Consider the following 11,599-nt stretch of genomic DNA (forward strand, 5'->3'; position numbering starts at 1 on the left):
TCTGTAGTAACTCTAGTGACTTCATGGTTTTTTACCTTACTCTGCATGCTAAGTAGCTTACTCTTTCACTGAAGGGTAAGAAACCTCAAATTACCTCATGCACCCCACAGCGTGGATCAACCCCATGTCTTTTAATTACATATTGTGCTAAAAGGTGTTAGTTCTAATCAGCTTTTAATTTGCTACCTTACAATTTCACTGAATGCCTCCATAGTCTTGTGCTGAGCCAGAGAACAGAGCTATCTCAACAAAGGTTTTTATCTATCTTGCTTGTACCATTCCTTACTTTAACTACTATTATCGTGTTCTCTTTTAAATGTCTGCCGTGTGAAACTAACTCCCCCAGTCATTTCAATCTATTCATGCATGGGTTTTCTGCACTCCTAATCAGTCCTGTTGCCTTCCTCCCAATATCCACAACCTCTTCTTGGTACTGTGTTCTGTTGGCAGATGGTGAAAATACTGCTGCAACCTGTTTTCTTTTGATATAATGGGTATATAGTAATTTTTGTGTGTGTGTGTGTTTTCTCAATGCACAGGCAATATAAGGACAGGTTTTGATTCTGAATATCACTGCATACTGAAGAAAGACTTTCACTTGAGTTGTCCCTAGTGGTAAACAGGTGTCCTTCCCGAATAAGAATTCCAAATAATTCCAAGTTTACCTTCACATGTCTAGCGACATTGAGCTTAATCTGACATTATGGTATTTGCTTGCCTCACTAGGGAAATCCCTCTGATGTTCCTGGGGGTCTTTTCAGGGTTTGACCAGCCTCAATAGCCATCACAACATGTGGCTCATAGCCAAGTCTGTAACTTGAGGAACTCTTTAAGCCAAAATAAGCTTTCAGTAGTCCCCAGCTGCTCGGTCTCTGCTTTTTGGAGCCGCACATGCTTGCACGGTGATGCCATGAGCCAGGCTGGGTGACGGGCCCAGCTGGAGGCTGACACGGTGCCTGAGCCCATGTCCCATCCCACCGAGCACGGAGCTGGGCAAGCAGCTGTGTCCACAAAAGGGAGGCAGCAGTGCAGAGGTGGCAATAAGCCACAGACAGTGGAGGAGACTGGAGACCCCTTCTTTCAGTGGCAGCACTTTCCTAAACTGTCAAGCAATCTGTGACTTTGCCTTTTTCAAGAATGGCAAATTGTGTCCAAGCAAGCTTTATGCAGAAGTATCTGTAATCAACAAGCAGCCTGAGGATACCCAGGCTGAACACCTCAGATGAAACCCCTGCCACAGGCTGTTGTAGTGTATAATCATGGTTTTATGTTGCATTGAAAATAGTCTGTTCTGTTTCCCCTATTTCAGTTGGTAGCGTGGTCTATCCCTCTTATCAATCTCTCCCCTTCAGCACCGTTCCATTGGCTGTGATGTGTTTCTTCCCTCCCCTATCTCTGGGTTCAAAAAGGCCCGCTATTTCCTATCCCTCTCTCTCTCTCTCTCTCTCTCTCCCCCCAGAATAAAAGTGTGCTGGACATGAGCCACTGAGTGAGAGCCTTTTCTGGGTTTAGGTTCTGTCCATACGCAGTCCCGACTCTCTTCTGGCCCGGGCTAGGCTTATTAGAACCAGGAGAGACTCGGGGTAATGGCACAACAGGTGGCTTTGCTGTGTGTGTGCCTCCCTGTGCCCCAGAATTCTCCTTCCTGGAATCTCATCAGAAGGGTGATTTCAAGAGCTTTCATCCAAATTTTGGTATGAGATACTTGGAAAAGCAGAGCTGGGGTGTTCCATTAAAAATCAAATTGGATTGGTTCAGTATATATCAAACATCAGATACATAGCTGAGGTTATTAGGAACTTCCAACAATAAGCAGATGAAGAATCATTAGCCTTGAAAACTTGGAGGATGAGATTATAAACATACAAGCCAATAAATCACACAGGGCAGTTTTGCAGAAGCTGATGTGGTATAGCAGCAATTTGTTTATGCTGTGACAGGACAGTTGGATTAGTGTCAAATCTTCTTTGGGATAAAAGATTTTGGGTTTAATACATACTCTTTCCCAAATGGCTTCTATGCAGCCTTTATATCGAACACCTCTGGTCAGTTTCAGGATTACAAATAGAAAATCTAAAATAGATGAAAATGATAAAACAGATTTATTGCAGGATTACTTCAAGATGCAGATTTGACATTGAAAGATCTCCAGAGTAAAGCAGCATTACATGATTTAAGTTCAATTCTATCCAAATACTTTTTAAGTTTCTAGTATATTCTTATAGCCTCAGCTTTAATCACATCTCCTTTTGAGAGAAGATTCCTTAAATTATGTCTTTCTAAGGGGGACTTCACAACTAACATGGTCTTTTTTATTAGCTTTTCTAAAACCTTGACAAAAATTGTTTAACCACAGAAAGAGTAATAAAGTTGGGAGGCACAACACAGATATAGAACCTTATGATGAATGTAACACTTCTTCAATTGCTATGAATTGATTTGATGCCACAAATTGCTACACTTTTGAAAGTCTTCCCTGCAATAATGCCCCAAATATTTGTAGCATAAAATGCAAGAAATTTAAAGTAATGATGAAAATAAGAAACTGCAATTGAAGCAATGAAGAGTTCATATTAGTCTACTGTCACACCAAGCAAAAGATGACATGGCTACTTAAAAAAATTAGGTTTAGAAGGAGGTGTAAGGAGTATTTTAGGCGTTGTGCCATCTGTCCTTTTGTCCTAGTTTACTCTGGTTTACTTGTCACTACCAACATATAGGTAGACACTTCATCAGACTAAGTCCTTTCCTTCTTCCTGTGCTTGCTTTCTATTGGTACATCTCAGACCACCATTCCTGTTGTTCTTCACATATTACAAATCATAATTTCAAATGTAAATGCCAATTGGAGGATCAAAATATATTTTTCCAGACTGTATCTCTGCTTCATTAAAAGTAAAATAATAAAATAAAATAAAATAAAATAAAATAAAATAAAATAAAATAATCAAATTTGGCATAATCACTTTTTTTTTTTTAGGTCAGCTTTTTGTAGGAAAAGAAGCTTTGATAGTGAAGAACTATCTTTTACTTGGGATTTTTTTCTTTTAATAGTGGTCTCTGCTGCTGTAAACCAAAAGAGTGATAATTACTGTCTCCTACTGTTTACGCCTGCTGCCATCTACAACAATGAGCTATTATTATTCTGTCTGCTAATACTTGGAAAGGATACCAGTTGGAGAACTAATCCAAAATACAGCAAGTAAAGATCATTGTCACAAATGCCTGAAATGGAGACTTTGTTACAGATGTTGGAAATGAAAGGATTTAATTATATTGGATCATTCAGTCCATCTGCCCAGACTGGGCTTTGCTGCACATTCTCTAATGTTACACATAAGTGCTGGAATACAGTAAGTATTAAATATATCATTATCTTTGAAATACATTGTGTTCACCCAAAAATCCTTTCCATCATTATGGTGCTAGGTAGACCTGGTCTTGAACAGTGGTCTGGTTCATTGGGGCTTTATGGCAGTGTGCTGATCTTCCTGATCATTTCCACATACTGGCCTGGAGTCATTGTGAGGAAATTGCTAGATTAGACAGGCTTTCTGTGGAGAGCTAGACTGAAAAATGTCCTAGAATATACTGTTTGGGTCTTAATATTTTATATTTTCTTTACTTTTTGTTTTGTTTTGCTTGTTTCTTGTTAAGGAGTTTGGCTTTTATTGAAAATAAGTCCCCACCTTTGTAAAAACTGTCAAACTGCAATTCTGCATCTCCATATGGTTTCTTCACTGGGACATGTTTTTCAGATGATCATGGTATGTTCACTGTTATGCTTGTGTTCACTGGTAGAAATCCAGAAGACAAGGACCATAGAGAGTTCCAGCATCTGGATTTCAGTTTGTTTGGCATTTACTGCCTTTGGCACTAGGAAGGCAGAGAAGCTGCCATCTTCAGCAATTTGGAGGAAGGTGTCTCCCAGCCACCTGGAGTGATGCATACATCACCCTGCTGAGTGAAGTGATTGAACAATCCTCCTTGTACTTGACCATGAGTGACATGGGATCCCCTGCACTCTCTTTTTTTCCAGTTCTCTGCTGCAAGTATATGTCCCAGAAGCCATGCTCCACAGAAATGATGTACAAGCCACCTGGCAATCCTCCTCTTGCAGGTGGTACAGGACTCCCTCCACCTCTCACTAAGTCTTCTTTTACCATGTCTCATTGCCTTCATCCCTCTGAGAAAATCTTCCTGTATGTCACTGACATCTGTTGCAATTGATACCTAGTGTTAAGTAGTAGAAGTTGTTGGACACTCACAGAAAATGTCACCAATGCTTCTTGCTGATTAAAATCCATAAGCCAAGCACAATAATGTTTCGGTATTTCAAATAAATTTTAATTCTTGACTACAAGTCTTTCAAATCAGGCACTCTATAGAGCTTAAACTTTTTTCTTACTTCTTGGAAATAACTCTGACTGCAAAAATTGTTTAATTCCCTCATGACATGTAAGGGAGAAACCCTCAACATTTTCTTATGTAAACTCATAAATGACAGCAGCTATTTAAATCTATTTGATCACTCAGCCTTTCAAGTCATCTCCTTAACTAGATAGAAAAGTTTCAGTAGGATGTTAAAATGTTGAATGTATGTGGGAGGGATCACAATGCTTCACAATGCTGGGGACCAGGAAATTCTGTTGTTCATAGTGCATGTGTAAAAGATAAGGAAGTGCTTTCTTACAGTGCTTACTTTTACAGTTTCTTACTAAATGCTTTCTTGCAGTTGGTAAGGTATTGATTAAAAAAAAATAGGGGATTTGAGAAGATACTTCACTGTAAGTATCTTGTTCAATTCATGTATCTTGGATAACTGACTTGTAGCTCAGTTTTAGATGCCTGTTGAATAACCATTCCCTAAGTAAGATTCTTTAAGAGGTTAAGGGGTAGAGATCTTCAGAGACACCCATCTCTTTCTCTTCTTAGATAACTTGGTGAACCAGCCTTCATAAAGTAAGGGTTTAAATGATAAAATGCAGCAGTATTGTAGGCAAACAGTGTTGCAGATTCACTAACCACACTGCTGGGTTTTTTTTTCCAGCAGTGCAATTCCTTAAATTGTGATTGTTGTAATCTAAAATAATACTGCAGTATGCTGTTTATTGTATCTTTTATGTAGAGGTTTCTACTTGTGGTCTACAGCTGTTTAATGGAGACACTCAAAAGGTAACACACTGCTCCTGCTGATCAAAGACATAAATGGCCTGTTTGGTCTCCTGGTTTATTCAGTGTATGCAAATATTTCTTGTTTTTCCCTCACCTCTCTGTCTCCCCATTGTTTCCTTGTTTGAGATATGTTTACTGTCACTATACATTTTTAATGAGGTGTCCATAGCTGCTTTCCTAAGAAACTATTGATTCTGTCTGTGCCTGTCAGTCAGTCTCAGTCCTCTTTAAACTCTATATCTATTGAAGCCATGGCTCCAGTTCAGCTAAATTTGTCAAAGGGATTGAAAGGTGATGTTTTTGTGAGTTTTAAGGAACTAAAAGCTTTGTGAGGTAGGCAAACACATCAGCAGGCCACTGTTGGAGAGACTCCAGCATGACTTTGATCTGTTCAGCTTTCCTGTTAACCAACGAGCGCGGGTGTTCTGGCCTGATGGTCAGAATCCACACAGCTTGGAGCAAGGCCAAGCACATGATATGAATCACATTCCCCGACAGTCACCCTTTTGCTAGACTAAGCAATCCAAGGCCTTTTCGTTTACTCTTGTAAAACAAGCTCTCCTTTCCTTGGATTATCTGAATATCATTTGCAACTGCTGGAATTTCAGCCCTTCTCTCTTAAACGTGGACTGGCAGAGCTGCCCACTGGACTCCAGCTGAGGTCACATTAGGACTAGGTGGTGTTAATTTTTTCTTGACTCCAATAGGACTATTTTGGCTGATTTAAGACATTTTGAAAACCAGAAAGATATCTCTAGCACACTGAAGATGACTTGTCTTGGGCTGGGAAAGTCAGGAGTTACTAACTTTAATTTTTTTTCCTTTTATTTACTTGATGTTTTAAGCAGTAATATCAATTTTATGAAAATGGAACTCTGTGAAATGCTGGGAAGTATTTCAAGGTTTTGTTCAGAATTTCTCTTTTAAAGGATATTAATAATTTCTTCACTTCTCCCTCATTTAGTTTGTAGGAATAGATCTCACAGTAGCAAATTATACTGCTTGGCCATCCAGTCCTCTGTACCCTCCAGGAAAAAAAGCTATTTTTTGAACAAGCTGTTATAGATATTAGTCTTAGAATGTCCCAATGTCTGATAAGAAAGAGAAGGATGAGTGCAGGCAAGCAGCTGAACTAACTAAAAGACAGAAAAAGGGAAAGCAAAGCTCTTTTTGCCTTGTGACTTTAGAGATGGCTGAGCATTTAATGTTGGGCATTGATTCTTAGAACTTAAATATATGCTTGGACTATAATTTCTAGTTACTAAATGATTTTCTGGCTGAGGAAGTGGGTGTGTAAGTGTCTGGCAAGTGTCCTTCAAACTTGTGTCACAAGAGAAAAACTATCTTCTGCCCTGTTTGAAGTTTCATTTTTTTCAAATAAACTTGTAGATTTTTAGCTGAAATACTGAACATATGTTTGAATTCTCTTCATCTTTTCTTCCAGTGATAAAGAGAAAAGAGTAAAATGAAAACAGTTTTTCTTTTTAATAAGGGAGGATTAATTTTTCTACCTAGCAGAGAAGTATTGAGTTATGCTATTTCATATGAAAGTCAGTTCTCAGTAATGAAAGTGTTTTTCCTTTTATGTGATAAGAAGGGCGGACTATAAAGTAGCAATAAAAAAAGAGGAATAGGAAATATATTGCTATAAAGAGCTACACCGTGTGCTTTTTGTTAGGGTTGTTTTGTAAAACCGACTTGCTGGAAGTAATCCACAAATAGGCTTAAAAATAAGCCTCAGAATTTCATTCTGAATATCTCATCAACAACAATAAGGAGAACATTATGCATATTGACGGAGATGAATCTTTGTGTCAAGTATTCGCTACAGTTTAAGAGCTGTTGCTTTTTTAAGTGTGTTTGCAAAACATCTTTGGACCTCTATTTTGACCTCTTATGTGAAGGTTTCCCATGATTTCTATTCATTAACATGAAAAAGGCAATCAGCCACATACATTTAGATAACCAAAGCTACAAGGAGCATCTGTTTTCCAGACATCTCTGTGTTGTACGTGACCTATGGTCCGATTTGGCTGAAATCTGATAGCGTTGTATAATTTCACATGCCATCATTAGAACATTCCTCCGAGGGGAAAAGGAACAGGCCCCGAGCCTGGGAGCGGCATCTTTGGATTATCTTCCTGCTCTTAAGGAAGCTCCGTGCAGAATCACATCCAGCACATGTGGAACAGCGCCCTGAGGATGGGCACACAGGCTTTGGTGGGCAGGCATGAGCTGGCCTGCTCACAGGAGCCCCGTAGCAGTGCTAGAGCAATGATCAGCTCGTCCCAGGGCAAGGTTTAATAGCTGTGGTTCAGTCAACCACAGCAGCAGTCTCAGCACACGGGTTTGCGCAATGGTTTGCAAAGGCACGCAGAGACATCCCCTCCTCTGGCTGCAGCAGGCCTGCACATGCGGAGAGAGCAGAGACCACGTGCACGTCAGCCAGCACCATGGTGCATTAGGAGCAGATCAATAGATCCACTGTCAACTGCTGAGCCTCCCACATCTTCCATCAACGCCGTCTGAAGCTTGGACTCCCAGTAGGGCTAACGGGATGGTCTGGACCAAACGTCTCTGGCACACACGTGGTTAGAAACTGTCTGATGTTAGGTTTGGGCGCTGTGGCTTGGACCCCCCTCATGGGGATAGAGCACATTTGGGGAGCACCTGGTGTGGGGCTTGAGATTTAGCTTCTCTGAAGGAAATACAGTTTGTATATATAAGCCCCATTCCTTTTACGCAGCAATGTGCAGCAAGTGTGACCGACAGGGGAATTTGATTCAAAACTGCTTTAAGGGTTCAAGCCAAAATCTCAGTGAAGACACAGGCTAATTAATTTTGCAATTATATTTGCTCACTTGTTCAACATTTCCTTCAGATCAACAAGATGTGTACAACTTATGTACAACTCAAAATCTGGTGTCATTCCATATGCTTTCTCTTGAAAGAGCGTGTTAGAGTAGTTTGAAATTGAAGAATGGGCCATAATGAGGTGGAAAAATCCCAATTTTTATTTCAATGCTTTTCTCTGGGAAGTAACGTGAGTTTTATCAATATTAATTTTACTTACATTGTGATGTTGCATAAGTAACAGATTTAAGTTCCAGGGAAGCAACTCAAACTGTCAGAAGTCCTGAAATTGTGACAACCACTGCAACATGATTGTTCACACAAACTTAAAAGTTATATTTTTGTCAATTTTTCTGAGTGGTATGCAGAGAAGTTTGGACAAAGACAGTGATTTGAAAGCAAATCCTACTCAAACCTTTTGAATGCTTGGCAACCTCTACCTTTAAAAACTTGGGAAAAATGCAACAGCAGAAGATTTTAAAGTATGTGTTTTAATTGAAACCATAATTTCTAATTAACACTGAAAGTTATGCCTACTATGAAAGGAATGCAAATTATATCCACTGACACCGAAACAAGAAAGAATAAACCAGAAAACAAGTTCCAAGCTAATCCTTTTATCTGTGATTCAAATCAAATCCAAATCAGTAATGTCTGAAAGCTGTTATCACTGGGATGACCATACCCTGATAGAGGTGACGTCAGGCTGATTTCCCTGAAGACTGATGTGTGTATCACAAAACTCCACTTTGACCACATGTAACAAGTACCTCAGGTATCTGGAGAGTAAGCAGGTGGAGGAGCACAGAGACAGGAAATGCCTTCTTGTCCTTGCTGATGCTTTCATTTGAGGTGTGGGCAGAATGGTGGGGGCACACACAAACCTGCAGTACTGAAATACTCAGCATCACACCTTCTCTCTGAGTTAAGGTCTCATAGCTCTCCCTATCTCTCACCTTTCACAGCTATGCCATTCCTTTCTTTAAACAAACAAATTATTTATTTGGACACAGGTTGCATGAAAATTGAATAGTAGAGTAATATTTTAAAGCAGTTTACCAATTTTTAGCACAATTCAGTGAACTTCAAGGGTAGTTGCTGTAAACATTTTTCATAAGTTCCAACATAAAGAGCGTATCTGTAAGAGTAACTTAGATCTCCCATGCAAATCCTGTAATGAAGACTTTAAAAAAATAGGAAAAGGGAGAGAAAAAAAATCTATGCAACATTACAATAAAATAAATTCCAAATTTTTGCCCCATATTTTATTAATCAGGAGTACTTTTATGGTCTGGCATGAGGCGATTCTAGGTTTACATCTTAATAAATGAAGACAAAAGTCTTTAACCCATGTTGTCTACAGGTCTGGTGGCAGAATTATTATGTTGAAGTTACCACTCCAGATGACAGAAATCTAATATGTTACCAACCAACCAACCGACCAAATATAAAAGGAAAATATTAAAAAAAAGGCATCATAAATAATCTTCTGTAGCAATACTGAAAGTGTTTTGAAGCAACAGTTCATTCCTTACTCAGAAAGCTGGAGGCTGCAAAGGTCTCCCAGATTACCATAGTAACTAAAAGAATAATTTAAATCTGCCTTTTAAAGGGTTGTAAATAATGCAAGTGTAATAATATCAGTTGCTGCTCATTGCCATTTCACAAGCTTCAGAATTTGAAGAAGACTGTGGTATCACCATTCCTCTTGTAAGGAATTCCAGCATAATAAAATGTTGTGTCCAAATCTCTCCTTTTTTTTTTTTTTTTTTTGGATCTATCTGTTGACAAACGAGAACTTGTACAACAGGCTTCATTTACATGTCTTTTTGGGAACCTGAAATGGCTGTAGATATCCACTTATCTGTTTGTCAAAAAAACAATAATCCTAAAGGACTGAGAATATGAATCAGACTCTCCCTCTATCTGTGTATGTACCAAATGTTGAAGAATCTTCTGGAAGCATTACAGTACTAGTACACAGCTGCAAACAGTGTGTAAGGGTCTTCTGCGTTATCTGAAAGAGTAGGAACACAGAACTATATGGATGCAATATTATTAAAAATATTACCAGAGAAAATATTTTAGGAGGAGGTTTAAATGCATGGACGAAATGGCACTGATGATCTTGTAAAGACTGCTATAGGTAAAAAGGGACATAACACTCTGATCTTGAGTGCTGGTATGAAAAATATATCAGGCCAAGAAATTCCCAAAGAACCAGAAAGATAACCTTTTTTTGTGATATAGAAAGTAAATAGTTTTTACTCCCTTTGACAGCAATCAGATGGTTCTGTATCTCATGGGTCAACTTCTCATTGTCACGGTAATCATGACAGGAATGAGAAAAATGCCTTCTGAAAGCAAGCTGAAAATTATTAGCAAATTGAGTAAAATGATGCTTAGAAATTTTTATTTTCTTTTTTTTTAGCAAGCAGCCTGTACACATTTTTGTCTCATCTAACTACAGGGGTGGGCCTCTTCAGATACAGGAATGAGACAATTCCAGTATAAATCCTTAAGACAGTCCAGCATGTATGGAGATATGGACAAAACTGTTTTCTTTCCAGAGCCTCTGTCACTCACATTCATCTTTCCCCTGCAGAATACATGTTTTCTCAAATCCATCACTCTATCTGTGATTTCTGGTGTAGTCTATTGCTTGTTAGCTTCTTTGCAGGGCCTAGAAATAAAGTCTTCCTTTTGCTTAGACTTCTCTTGAGCCCAGGCAGCCTGATGCACAGAGAATATGTGGTGTGTGTGCTAAGGTTGCTTGGCCATGATCCAGGCAGCTTTTATGTCTTGTCCTCAGGGGAAATGTGCCATTGCTGCCTTTTTTTCCTGACATGTGAGGCACCATCTCAGGATAACTATCCCTAAGATAGTAAACCAGAAATATTTATCACTGGTATTTGCTGTATTTATCACAGGCTCAATGGGAGCAAATAGGAAAACCCTTTGGTATAGACATATGCATCCATATCAAAAGACAGGGAAGAAAAAGGACAATGTGACAGGCAATATTTTCGTATATGCTCAATACAAAGAAGAGACTTATGTGCAGATTATTAAGACACGAGTCTTTGTATTGAGGTATTGTTGGGAAGCGTGTACAAACTCTATGATGGTGCAGGCAGGGAAAGTGTAGAAGAAATTAGATGGTATGGGATTGGTATATAGGATGGTATATATAGGATATAGACCTTATAATAGACAAGACCTATGCAAGTGGGCATAGAAGGCATAGAAGAGAACACACATAGGTCTAATCAATAACACAAACAAGAGGATTTACTTTAATTTCTGACTTGATATCATTCTCTTAAATGAATATAATCCTTAGCCTACTAAGCTTCAGTCTATCATTATACTGAATTCATAGCACTTGCTTTGTACTTTGAGAAGGTAAAGTGCTGTGAAGTATTGATCATGCAGCAAAAAGATGGCATTGAGTATTTAAAAATACTGTGGTAGTTTTTCCTTGGGCGGAAAAAGTATCAGTCTCCCAGCTCTTGTTTTTGGCAATGAGAAAAAGAAGCTCAAAACTCAGATTCCCCCCAAATTAGTAATT

The sequence above is a fragment of the Cinclus cinclus genome, chromosome 2 (assembly GCF_963662255.1).
Source record: "Cinclus cinclus chromosome 2, bCinCin1.1, whole genome shotgun sequence".
NCBI lineage: Eukaryota > Metazoa > Chordata > Aves > Passeriformes > Cinclidae > Cinclus > Cinclus cinclus.